Genomic DNA, 13,809 nt, shown 5'->3' with positions numbered 1-13,809 from the left:
TTTTTTAAAAAATATGTTTACTACAATAGATGCAATTCACATCTGACTAGTTCTGTTTCCTGTTCCCTCCCACAACCATGTTTATTGGCCCATTTCCTCATATTTGAGCAATCAATGTACTTCTAGCACATATGCCTAGCAGTACTTTAAACCCATTCTTTCAGGGTCCAGATGGATTTCAATAATTTATACAAACAAGTGGGTTTTACTCAATCACTGCAATTTTAAGCTACTGTACACAGGAATGAAAAGATTATAGAAAAGTGCCATAGCAACAGTACCTTAAGAAAGGGGAGCCTTAAAAATTGGATAACATCAGATCGTGGATTTCAGAGGGGAATGGAACACACAGAAAATGAAAAACATTCTCTGCAAAACAAATGGAGAAACACTGCTCTTGATCAGGTGCAAGTGTGGAAACAGTTGTTTCATGATATTTTGTATACTTCCCGTATGGTTCAAAATCACATCCTTAGACAGATCACCTGGCACTTGCACTGAATTTTTGAAAATGCAAGATTTCTGACTGATAAATTAACCCCCTCCCAATTTTTCTTTAAAAAAGCTAATTTTGTGGACAGGTTTAAGTGTAAAAGTCCAGGTATTTAGCCACCTCAGCATTGATTAGTTTTGGATGTCTAAGCTCTGCTACACATAGCTTCCCATGGCGTCACTCTACAAAACATAGTTACAATGCGAAGAATACATGTACAAGAAATCTGCTTTTCAAGGGCTTTACAAATCAATCTTGTATCTTTCCCCTGAATTGCATCTCACAGACTCCAACCCCTTGTCATTTCCTTTGCCCAGCTTAAGGGTCCAAAGTCTACTTAAATGTAGCTCAAAAATGTTAAGACTGGGTGACAGATTTACAGTTCCTGTTCTCAACACCATGTGCAATTATTCACATCTTCACATCATGAAATAATTCTGATTTTTTAGCTTTTCGAGTTCCTTAATTTTTTAATTTTTTTTTTTGTTATCTCAAAAATAGTATCCTTTGCTCTCACAAAGTTGCTTGAATTTCACATACTCGGAATAAAGATCTTAAATATTTTTAATTCAGTACAAGTTCCTGACATATGAACACTTCCCACGTTATGGGCTTCTCACAATCTTGATGCCTGCTTCTCCGCATGGTCTGCAAGCCATCCTTGAACGTGCTTGATGAGATTTTCACTGAAATGTGCTGTGAGCGTCAGTGTTAGTGAACGTGGAGGTTGGGCAGAGGAGTTCTGCAGTAGAACTGCTGTATTTAATGCATTACTACTAGACGTGTGATTTGGACCAGGTGAAGGACTTGTCTGGCTATTTGAGCACTGAAGAGGAGTGACAGGTTCACGACCTTGCTGCCTGTCAGCAGTTACAGGCTGCTGTGTGGCTGACTGTGAAACTGGTCCTTGCTTAACTACTGGAGTACTAGCCTTTGGCTGTGATGAAGCAGGAGGAGTACTGATCAAAGGTTTGATGCAGACTGTGCTTGTCTGGGGTGTGCTTATCCTTGGAGACACATGCAATCATGGAGATGATGTGTCAGATGTTAAATACATGGAGACTGATTGGATGGTTGGGCTTGTGTGGAGAGCTGAGCAGCTTGAGAAATCAAAGAAGTTATGTTGAAAGCAGATGGTCCAACAGTAAGAAAGTTATGAATTATAGATGGCAATGAGGTTCGTGTCACAGCTGCTGTAGGAACTTCATTTATTATGGATGTGTCCACATTAGAATTATGAAGTTGCAGCATGGCTTGCAAAGCAGGAAGGAACTGTCTAAGCAGATTTGGGTCCTGAAGTAATGGAGGTATTGGTGAATGTGAAACAGAAGAGACAGAAATTGCTGAAGTGGGTGCTGGAGGTGCAGATGTGGAGTCCAGAGGCTGAAGATGTGGAAGTTGTGCAAGAGTGTGATACAGACTTTTCTCCTGATGTAGATTCTTTTCTTTCTGTTCTTTGAGCAGGGACAGATGTTGGTGTAGGCACTTTTGATAAAGTAAATACTCCATTAGCATCAAATGATTTCTTTGGCTGGTGATCAGCTTGTAGAGCAAATGGACAAGAAGGAAAAGTACTTGGGGTAGAAGTTGGATGAACCACTGCTTTGATGGGGTGCTGTATGGCTCAGAACTGCTATGAGTCTCTGCTCTTAGAAGTCTGTTCCGTTCAGTTCAGTCACTCAGTCGTGTCCAACTCTTTGCGACCCCATGAATCACAGCACGCCAGGCCTCCCTGTCCATCACCACCTCCCGGAGTTCACTCAGACTCACGTCCATCAAGTCAGTGATGCCATCCAGCCATCTCATCCTCTGTCGTTCCCTCCTCCTCCTGCCCCCAATCCCTCCCAGCATCAGAGTCTTTTCCAATGAGGCAACTCTTCGCATGAGGTGGCCAAAGTACTGGAGTTTCAGCTTCAACATCAGTCCTTCCAAAGAAATCCCAGGGCTGATCTCCTTCAGAATGGACTGGTTGGATCTCCTTGCAGTCCAAGGGACTCTCAAGAGTCTTCTCCAACACCACACTTCAAAAGCATCAATTCTTCGGCGCTCAACTTTCTTCACAGTCCAACTCTCACATCCATACATAACTACTGGGTGATGCCAGGTCTTGTATACAAGTGGTTGCCTTTGTGGCAGTTCTCACTGTTTGAAACTCCCAAGGGTTAGGAATTCTCTGGTAGTCTAGGTTCTTAGAGTCAGCGCTCCCACTGCACAGGCTCAGGGCTTGATCTCTGGCCAGGAATGGAGATTCCACGGGTGGTTTGTTATGGTATTAAGTGGGGTTAAAACAAATACCCCCAAAGAGAAACCAAAGATGAACACCAGACAAATGGGAGTTACAAAATCTGGCACATAATAATTAAAATAACGAAATATATCCACATACATATGTACCCATAAGCAAAGTCAAAACAGTCCAACAGAAATAAAGTACAATAGATTGACCCAGCAAACAAAGGAAACTAAAAATGATATCCGCCAGTTAAGAACTAAACTAACTAAAGCACAGACCAGAGAACAAAACTAAGCAAGGTGCTAACTTTGGAATAAAAGAATGAAACCAAAACTAACAAATATGATGAGGAAAAGAAAGAAAGAATAGAAATGCAAGGTTAAATAGAGGTAGATAAAGAAGACTTGTATATGTTAAAGATTAGCTGCAAGGGGGAAAGAACAGTAGTGAAAGCAAACAAAGGAATTAATTTAGAAAAAATAATAGGTTAAAAATTTTTAAAATTTTAATTAAAAAAAAGAAAAAAAAAAAACAGAAGGAAAACTCCAGGGAACTGCAAAAGACCAATATAGATACAGAAGTTTATAATAACAATCAAAAATGTGATTAAAAAAAACCTCAGAACCTTAATTAGATTTCATAGTGCTAATAAAATTGGCAATTACAACAGAGGGGGAAGAAAAAGTGAAAAAAAAAAACAAAACACAAAACCCTGAAGAAACTACAGAACAAGTAAATATATAAGAATAGTACATGGTTTTCTTGAGTCTGCTATCAGCATCCTTTCCCTCGCTGGGAGTCACAGTCCACCTCACCTCCATAGGCTGCCCTCCTATACTGGCTAGTCTCTGGACCTGCTGTGGGGGCAGCTCAGACTCTAATCTGGTCCTTCTCCTGAGTGTTCTTGCCTCCAATGTCCACAGCTATCAGAACTAGTGCATTTTCTTTTGTGGCAGCTCTCAATGTCCTTTTATATATTCCATAGACTCAGAATCTGCCTAGTTGATCTTGTGGATTTAATTGGCCACTTGTACAGCTGGTGGGAAGGTTTTGGGTCTGCTTCCTTAGCCACCCTGCCCCTGGGTTTCAATTGTGGTTTTATTTCCACTCTTGCATGTGGGTCGTCCACTAGGGTGTGGTCCTGAGGCTGCCCTGGAGGATTTGGGTCTTCCCCGGTGAAAGCCAGGTGTGGAGGTGGTGAAGCTACTTGGGTCATAGGGGTTCTGGCAGCACCAGGTACTCAGGGTAGTTGGCAGCTAGAGCAGCAGGAACTGTAGTGCTGTAGAAGGGTATGGAAACGATGGTATTGGCCGATACACTTCAGTATTCTTGCCTGGAGAAACTCTTGAGCAGAGAAGCGACAGCTACGGGCCGCAGAGTTGGACATGACTGAAGTCACTCTGTATGTATAGACACAAGACTTTTTTTTCGTCTGTGGCAGCTCTGCCCCAGTGAAGGTTGAGCATGAACATGGCACAGCTGCTTGGGTTGCAGGGACTTTGGCAACACAAAGTATTCAGGGACATGGTCTGCCTCCACCGCAGGAGTTATGGCCCTATCAGAGTCTTTTTTTGAGCCTCATGTAGCTGGTGATCAGAAGGCCTCTTTGGCCAGTCTTTCTCCATTGCTCTGCCCATTCAGGCACTTAGTGGGCTCCCTTGCCTGGGGTCCTTCTCTGTTGTTTGGTGCATCAGACACTTAGAGGAGCCCCCCTGGCTGGGGTCCTACTCTGTAGATCAGTGTGTCAGGCCCTTGAAGAGGCACCCTGGGTGGGGTCCTACTCTGTAGATCAGCATTTCAGGCTCTTAAAGGGACACCCTGGGTGGGGTCCTACTCTGTAGTTCAATGTATTTGTCATGCATTTGATGGGCCAGCTTCTCATGTTCAGCTGCCCATGCTGAGGTGTGGAGAGAGAGAGGCTATGGTGATGGCTCCACCCCCTACATGTGACTCAGCAGTATCGCCTTGCTTCCATGGCTGCCTGGCTTTCCTCCACAGGCATTTCCCACCGCAATCTCCTCCCTCATGTCCCCTCAATCTGTCTCTCCACCGTCAACAACAGCCCTCACCCTGGAATTGCTCCACAATCCCTATACTCCAGCTCCTAGCCCTTGCACCTTGTAGGGGACCTGCGTCCCTCTTTGCGGTATGTATGGCTGTGGCAAGGACTATCTGATTCTCATTCCATTTAGGCTGCCACAGATCAGCTGTTTCATTCTCAGGCTTAAATGTTTCTTCTCTGACTCAGACAATTGCCCTGATGTGGGGATTGGACCCCTGCTTGCAGGTCCAGTCCTAGTAACACTCCTGTTTTTCCCCCTAGTTCCTTCATCCTACTGAGTTTTACATGGTTCTATATATTCTTTTCTGGTGATTAGGTGCTCCTGTCTGCTCTCAGCTGGTGTTCCAGATGCACTTCTGCCTCTGAAGGTGTGTTCCTGAAGTATCCTTGGAGAGAGATGTACTCCATGTCCACCTACTCTTCTGCCATCTTGTTCTCTCAATTTGGTTTTGTCAGCTAAAAAGAGATGCCAATTCTCAGCTCTAACAAAGACGTCACTGGGGCAGGGACCTCTCCTCTCATTTCCACACCCTACCCACAATTCCTTAACACACACTGTTAAAAAAGTTGTGTAATAAATGTTATCCAGAAAAAAAAAGGTATTATGTATTAAACACATGATATAAATACATTATATGTATTTTACTCTGTAAATTCTGTTAAGGCTTAACTCACATATTGCTTTCTACTTGATTCCAAGTTTCAATTGACTTCTGTTCTCAATTCATTGTGCTCATGTCTGTTTCACAGCTAAACTCTTCCTACTGGTGTGCAGCTAGCTGTGAACATGCCTGTCTTCTCCACTGGATTGTAAACAGGAATCACCTTACAAGGCTGTGCATCTTCCCTTGCCTGAGCACAGCCCCTAAATGATAGAAAGTGCTCAAGAAGGATTTGTTAATTTAACTGGTACTGTCCTGTCCTTAGTTGCTCAGTCATGTCTGACTCTTTGTGACCCCATGGACTCAGCACACCAGACTTCCTTGTCCTTAACCCACTCCCGGAGCTTGCTCAAACTCATGTCCCTTGGATTGGAGATACCATCCAATCATCTCATCCTCTGTCGTCCTGTTCTCCTTCTGCCTTCAACCTTTCCCAGCATCATGGTCTTTTCCAATGAGTCAGTTCTTTGCATCAGGTGGCTAAAGTATTGGGAGTTTCAGCTTCAACATCAATCCTTCTGATGAATATTCAGGGCTGACTCCCTTTAGGATTGACTGGTTTGATCTCCTTGCAGTCCAAGGGACTCAGAAGACTCTCCTCCAATACCACGTTCAAAAGCATCAGTTTTCAGTGCTCAGCTTTCTTTATAGTTTAACTCTCACATCCATACATGACTACAGAAAAAAACAGTTTTGACTAGACGGGCTTTGTCGGTTGGACCTTTGACTAGTTTGGCGTTCCTTTTTCATATGCTGTCTAGGTTGGTCATAGCTTTTCTTTCAAGGAGAAAGCGTCTTTTAATGTCACGGCAGCAGTCACCATCTGCAGTGATTTTGGAGCCCAAGAAAATAAAATCTGTCACTTTCCATTGTTTCCCAGCTATTTGCCATGAAGTGATGGAACCAGATGTCATGATGTTCGTTTTTTGAATGTTGAGCTTTAAGCCAGCTTTTTCACTTTCCTCAACAGGCTCTTCAGTTCTTCCTTGTTTTCTGCCATAAGGGTGGTGTCATATGCATATATGAGGTTATTGATATTCTCTGGGTCATCTTGATTCCAGCTAGTGGTTCATCCAGCCCAGCATTTTGCATGATGTACTCTGCGTATAAGTTAAACAAGCAGGGTGACAATATACAGCCTGATGTACTCCTTTTCCCAATTTGGAGCCAGTCTGTTTTTCCATGTCCAGTTCTAACTGTTGTTTCTTGGCCTGCATACAGATTTCTCAGGAGGTAGGTAAGGTAATTGGGTATTTCCATGTCTAAGACTTTTCCACAGTTGGTTGTGACCCACACAGTCAAAAGCTTTGGAATAGTCAATAAACAGAAGTAGGTGTTTTCCTGAAACTCCCTTGCTTTTTTGATGATCTGACAGATGTTGACAGTTTGATCTCTGGTTCCTCTGCCTTTTCGAAATCCATTTTGAACAACTGGAAACTCACAGTTAATGTACTGTAGAAGCCTGGCTTGGAGAATTTTGAGCATTACATTGCTAGTGTGTGAGATGAGTGCAATTGTGTGGTAGTTTGAGCATTCTTTGGCATCCTTTCTTTGGGATTAGAATGAAAACTGACCTTTTCAAGTCCTGTGGCCACTGCTGATTTTTCCAAATTTGCTAGCATATTGAGGGCAGCACTTTCACAGAATCATCTTTTAGGACTGGAAATAGCTCAACTGGAATTCCATCACCTCCCCTAGCTTTGCTCATAGTGATGCTTACTAAGGCCCACGTGACTTCAGACTCCAGGATGTCTGGCTCTAGGTGAGTGATTACACCATCAAGGTTATTTGGGTCATTAAGATCTCTTTTGTATAGTTCTTCTGTGTATTCTTGCCACCTCTTCTTAATATCTTCTGCTTCAGTTAGGTCCATACAGTTTCTGTCCTTTTTTTGTGCCCATCTTTGCATGAAGTGTTCCCTTGGTATCTCTAATTTTCTTGAAGATATCTCCAGTCTTTCCCATTCTATTATTTTCCTCTATTTCTTTGCACTGATCACTGAGGAAGACTTTGTTATCTCTCTTTGCTATTCTTTGGAACTCTGTATTCAGGTGGGTATATCTTTCCTTTTCTCCTTTGCCTTTATCTTCTCTTCTTTTCTCAGCTATTTGTAAGGCCTCCTCAGACAACAGTTTTGCCTTTTTGCATTTGTTTTTCTTGAGGATGGTCTTGATCACTGCCTCCTGTACAACTAAATTGATTCTAATCTAAATAATAGATATTTAAGAAGGTTCAAATTTGCATGTGGGCTTGCCTTGTGGCTCAGAACATAAAGAATCCACTGCAATGCTGAAGACCTGGGTTCCATCACTTTGTTGGGAAGATCCCTGGAGAATGGAAAGCTATCCACTCCAGTATTCTTGCCTAGAGAATTCCATGAAGAGAGGAGCCTGGTGGGCTACAGTCCATGAAGTCATAAGTTTGCATACAAATTTACTAATATTATTGGGCTTCTGTAGGAAACAGAGATCAAATTGCCAACATCCGCTGGATCATGGAAAAAGCAAGAGAGTTCCAGAAAAACATCTACTTCTGCTTTATTGACTATACCAAAGCCTTTGACTGTGTGGATCACAATAAACTGTAGAAAATTCTGAAAGAGATGGGAATACCAGACCACCTAACCTGCCTCTTGAGAAATCTGTATGCAGGTCAGGAAGCAACTGTTAGAACTGGACATGGAGCAACAGACTGGTTCCAAATAGGAAAAGGAGTACGTCAAGGCTGTATATTGTTACCCTGCTTATTTAACTTCTATGCAGAGTACATCATGAGAAACGCTGGCCTGGAAGAAGCACAAGCTGGAATCAAGATTGCCGGGAGAAATATCAATAACCTCAGATATGCAGATGACACCACCCTTATGGCAGAAAGTGAAGAGGAACTAAAAAGCCTCCTGATGAAAGTGAAAGAGGAGAGTGAAAAAGTTGGCTTAAAGCTCAACATTCAGAAAACGAAGATCATGGCATCCAGTCCCATCACTTCATGGCAAATAGATGGGGAAACAGTGGAAATGGTGTCAGATTTTATTTTTTGGGGTTCCAAAATCAGTGCAGATGGTGACTGCAGCCATGAAATTAAAAGACGCTTACTCCTTGGAAGAAAAGTTATGACCAACCTAGATAGCATATTCAAAAGCAGAAACATTACTTTGCCGACTAAGGTTGGTCTAGTCAAGGCTATGGTTTTTCCAGTAGTCATGTATGGATGTGAGAGTTGGACTGTGAAGAAGGCTGAGCACCGAAGAATTGATGCTTTTGAAGTGTGGTGTTGGAGAAGACTCCTGAGAGTCCCTTGGACTGCAAGGAGATCCAACCAGTCCATTCTAAAGGAGATCAGCCCTGGGATTTCTTTGGAAGGAATGGTGCTAAAGCTGAAACTCCGGTACTTTGGCCACCTCATGAGAAGAGTTGACTCATTGGAAAAGACTCTGATGCTGGGAGGGATTGGGGGCAGGAGGAAAACGGGACGACAGAGGATGAGATGGCTGGAGGGCATCACGGACTCGATGGATGTGAGCCTGAGTGAGCTCCAGGAGATGGTGATGGACAGGGAGGCCTGGCGTGCTGCGATTCATGGGGTCGCAGAGAGTCGGACACGACTGAGCGACTGAACTGAACTGAGGCATATACATTTTTTTAATATATATCTTCTTAAGTTGAATTTTTTCTTCAAGAAAGCTGATGAAATCCTGACAGTTTATCTGAAATTGCAAACCAACAGCCATTTCTTTCCATCATGAGTGAACCTTTTGTTACCTAATGGTATTAATAACGTCAATTCAAGCAGATGGTTAGTTTCGGTGAAAGTAATGCTCTCAGCAGCCCATCTTTGTGCACACACAATTTCAAGAATTGACTTTATGGTCTGTTTTTTTTAAGTAAAATCTGTTTTGTTGAATTCACTCTTCAAAACATTTAACTTGTAAATATATAGCTGCATTGACTTTCTCTTTACTGAAAGTGTGTGTATATGTAGGTCTTCAAATCACATTGTCAAAATGTGACAATAAAGTCATGTGTGATTATTGTAAACAAATATTTTGAAAGTTGTATTTAGATCTACTGAAGGGGACATATCATTTAAATTAATATCATTATTTTAGTCACTCCTGATTTTTGCCTCAAACAAACATTCAAATTTGTTCAACTTGCCCAATCCATTACTTTCAAAGGCTTTTGGATTTTTCAGAAATTGCTTCCATTCTCAGTGGATTAACGCCATCACTGAGACGACCTTGAAGTCTGGCTCTTTTTGACTTCTCTTGTTGTATAACATATTGTCTGGCTTACAGTAGATTCTCAACAAGTGAATAACTCTGCATCTGAAGAAATTCTCAAGAATGCCTAAACTTCTTCAGTGCAGAGAACTTATCTCCAGTTTCTGAGATGTCACATAGCTCAGCCCCACAACTGAATATTATACAAAAAAAAAAGCACATTCCATTTTGAGCTGAAAATTAAAACTCATATATGGAAGTCTTTCTACCACATGTCGAAAATTTAGGAGGAAATGAGTCATAGTCAAAGCAATAAAACACCAAAACTTTTCAGTACAATGTAAAGTTTACTGTTTCAAGTTCTTTAAAATACATCATCCTATTTTGCATAATTCATATTGCATTATCCTCATCACAATCAAGTAAATGTCCAGACATAGAAGAATTCAGGTTTTATGATGAAAACCAAAGTTAATGTAATTTGTGGAATGCTTAATAAGAAAAAGAACGTAAAATTGTATAAGAAAGAATATTTATTTCAAATGAAGAAAGAAATCACAATAAATTACAAATTTAAAAGATGATGAATGCCCTAACCATCTACAAAATCCAGGAAAATAGTTATATTTTAATTAATGAACTACCTGATACATATCTGTAGGACATTTTCCCTATATTTTTGACAGTATAATCTTTCATTGCCTACTCATATGACAATTTAATATCATTTTATTGAGGTATCTTAAAGGTCATTCAATTTTTATTTTAGCCTGTTTGATTATTGTTTTTTAAGATGATAGTTGGGATGCATAAAATATGCGATTTCACAAACAGAATTCCATTCATGACTTGCAGACCATCTCAGGATTGTGCCCTAAAAACACAAGAATTCTGACAAACTCTATTTTGCATTATTCCTAACATGAAAAATATTTATCACTCATTGATAATTGTATACACTGGATTATAGAATATATTCCTAAAATGTATTTTATAGTAACTAAAGCCATGTAATGGAGAAGGCGATGGCACCCCACTCCAGTACTTTTGCCTGGAAAATCTCATGGACAGAGGAGCCTGGTAGGCTGCAGTCCATGGTGTTGCTAAGAGTCAGACACGACTGAGCGAATTCCCTTTCACTTTTCACTTTCATGCATTGGAGAAGGAAATGGCAATCCACTCCAGTGTTTTTGCCTGGAGAATCCCAGGGACGGGGGAGTCTGGTGGGCTGCTGTCTATGGGGTCGCACAGAGTTGGACACGACTGAAGTGACTTAGCATCAGTAGCAAAGCCATTTAAACAGTTAGTCTGAAAATTATATATAAATTAAACATTAAAGACGTCACATCACAAAGATATATAATTTAAGTGACAACTTTTCCACATCTTTCTTAGTTGTAAAGAAGTTATTGATAGCCCTCATTTATACAGACAGTACACTCTTGAAAGACATTTTAAATAGAAGAGAAAATGAGGCAAAGGGAAGAGAAGGTTATCTGGAAGCCAAATGAGATCAAGCAGTGACAAATAAGGCTAATGCATTAATAATCTAGGTCTAGGAAACTTGAATGCTGTATTAGCTGAGCAAGTTGCTCAATCCATCTAAGTTTTTTTCTTATCTGTAAAATGAAGACATTAGTAATATCTACCTATAGAGCTTTTGTGGGAAGACTGAATCACTTATATGTAAGGTCCTCAGCACATAATTAGTACTTCATAGTTTTAGGCAAAATTGTTACTTGGATTGTGAGCTTCAAATATTACTGAGGTTTATTATTAGCTACTTCTTGAAATAATGATCAGCAGACTACCAGTTTTTTACAGTGTAGATTGTTCTCCCCTAATGTTTGAGTTTCTTCAGAAAAGTAGAATCAGAACAACCTACCACAGTGATCATTTTCCTTTGTGCTACAGCAGTAACTATGTGATATCTGTTTGAAATCAGCTGGAGATTTGATTTAGTTTGAAGCTGAGTTATGTTCTATATCCACCAAATACTTTAAAATATATTCTTTAGTGGTTACCTGCTTTCATAGCCAGAGATCAGAGACAGGGGAGAAAGTAGAGAGAGATATAGAGAGAAAAAAGTGTCTCAGTGTCTGCCTTGTTCATTACTGTTATGGAGTCATTGTCTGTGTTACAAGGTATTATTCCTAGGATCCCTTACAATAGCTAATGCAAGCTATAGGCTCTCAGTAAATGCTAGGCTTGAACTTAGTGGTTGAGAATGTAAAATAAGAAAATGCTTAAATAGTTGGTTTATTTATTTATTTTAATATCTATTTCCAGCCGTCTTTTCCTAGATACTTGAATACTATTCTAATGAAGATACTGAAATAGGAAGTTCCACAATTAATTTTTAACTCTAATTTTATTGAATGATAATAAAATATCTTTTCCAAAATGTATTTATGCTAAAGGAGTAGATATGATATCCCTTATATGTGGACCATAAAATATGACACAAATGAACTTGTCTCTGAAACAGAAACAGACTCAGACATAGCAGCAGAGGGGAAAGGGGGTGGGGGAGGGATTGAGTGACAGTTTGGGGTTAGCACAGGCAAACTAGTTTATATATAGTGTGGATAAACAACAAGGTCCTACTGTATAGCACAGAGAGCTATATTCAATATCCTGTGATAAACCATAATGGGAAAGAATACAAGAAAGAATGTGTGTGTGTGTGTGTAATTGAATCACTTTGCTGTTCAGCAGAAATTAAAACAACATGTAACTCAACTATATATACTTCAATTAAAAAAAAAAAGAATGGATCAAGTTTCTGCCAGTTGCCCTGCCATGCTCAGTCACCATCTCCATCTGCTGGCTCAAAATTGGATTGCTAGCATGTCTGCCTTCCAGTTTGCAGGAAAGAATTAAGTCCTGGACAGACAACTTGCCTGTCAGACGGAGACATCTGGAGGTTGTCCACTTTCCTTCCTCACTTCCCATTGACCTGTTGAGTCACATGGCCACACCTGGCTGCAAAGGAGGTTAAGAACTGTCATCTTTAGCTGGGTAGCCATGTGAGAGGGAACAAGGAAGAACAGTCTTTGAAGGGACAGGTAGTGCAGTCTATCACATTCTCTATGAACAGCTTAAGCAGTGGTTTTTGTGTGTGTGTTGGAATTTCTCAAAGCACTACTACACTTTTTCTCCTCCATAGGTAGTAAAGTTTTTTTTGTGTGTGTGTTCACTCGTTTCCAACTCTTTATGACCCATGACTGTGGCCTGCCAGGCCGCTCTGTCCATGGAATATTCCAGACAAGAATACTGGAGTGGTTGCCATTTCCTTCCCCATGGGATCTTCCTGACCCAGGGATCAAACCCACATCTCTTGTGTCTCCTGTGTTGGGAGGCAGATTCGTTACTACTAGCACTTCCAAGTGAACAATGACATAGAACAGAGCATCCCTGTGAGAATGGACTCACAGGCTGCTATGTAACAAAGAAGCCATTTCATTTCAACTGTGTATCCAGGGATATCTTTGTTAACATAGTTAACCTTTATCTTAACAAATTCAAAAATAGGTACCTAGAGATGGTGTTTTGTCATAACAAAAAATGATGGTGTGTTGTATCAGTGGCTGGTGATGAGAAAGATATTGCAGGCTGAAATGCCCTTGGAGATTTGTCATCACATAATAAAACATTTGGTAAAATTGTCTCTTTGACAAAAATCTCTTTGTAAACTAGGAATAGAAGAGAATGTAGCATTCTTATTCTCTAAAATAACTATATCTAACATCACACTTAATGGTGAGGTGTTATGGTCTTTCCCTTTGTGATCAAGAAAAGGACAAGCATGTTTGCTATTGACACTTCCACCTAAAACTTAACATTCCAGTGAGTTCAATAAGATGAGAAAAACAAATAAAAAGTATAATTATTAAAAGGAAGAAACACAACTGCCATTATTCACATAAAGTTTTAAAAGAGTTTGCAAATACAATATACATAAATTGAATTGTACAAAGATATCATTCACAAACTGTCAAAAATATAAAGCACTTTGAAATAAATTTAACAAAATATATAGCAGGCTTCTAAGATTATTTAAATAATTGTAAAATATTTTTATTGAAAAGATACTATAAAAATGGATAGATATGCACAATATTCACAGATTGGAAGACT

General features: G+C 40.2%; 1 pseudogene; it reads right to left on the bottom strand.

The window, feature by feature from the left end:
• Nucleotides 1-955: 955 nt before the first annotated feature.
• On the bottom strand, nucleotides 956-2,161 carry LOC128062547 (WW domain-containing adapter protein with coiled-coil-like; annotated as a pseudogene).
• Nucleotides 2,162-13,809: the final 11,648 nt, after the last annotated feature.

Source organism: Budorcas taxicolor, chromosome 17, assembly GCF_023091745.1.
Source record: "Budorcas taxicolor isolate Tak-1 chromosome 17, Takin1.1, whole genome shotgun sequence".
Lineage (NCBI taxonomy): Eukaryota > Metazoa > Chordata > Mammalia > Artiodactyla > Bovidae > Budorcas > Budorcas taxicolor.
The sequence above is the reverse complement of the archived record's forward strand: the minus strand, read 5'-3'. Positions and strand labels throughout refer to the sequence as shown.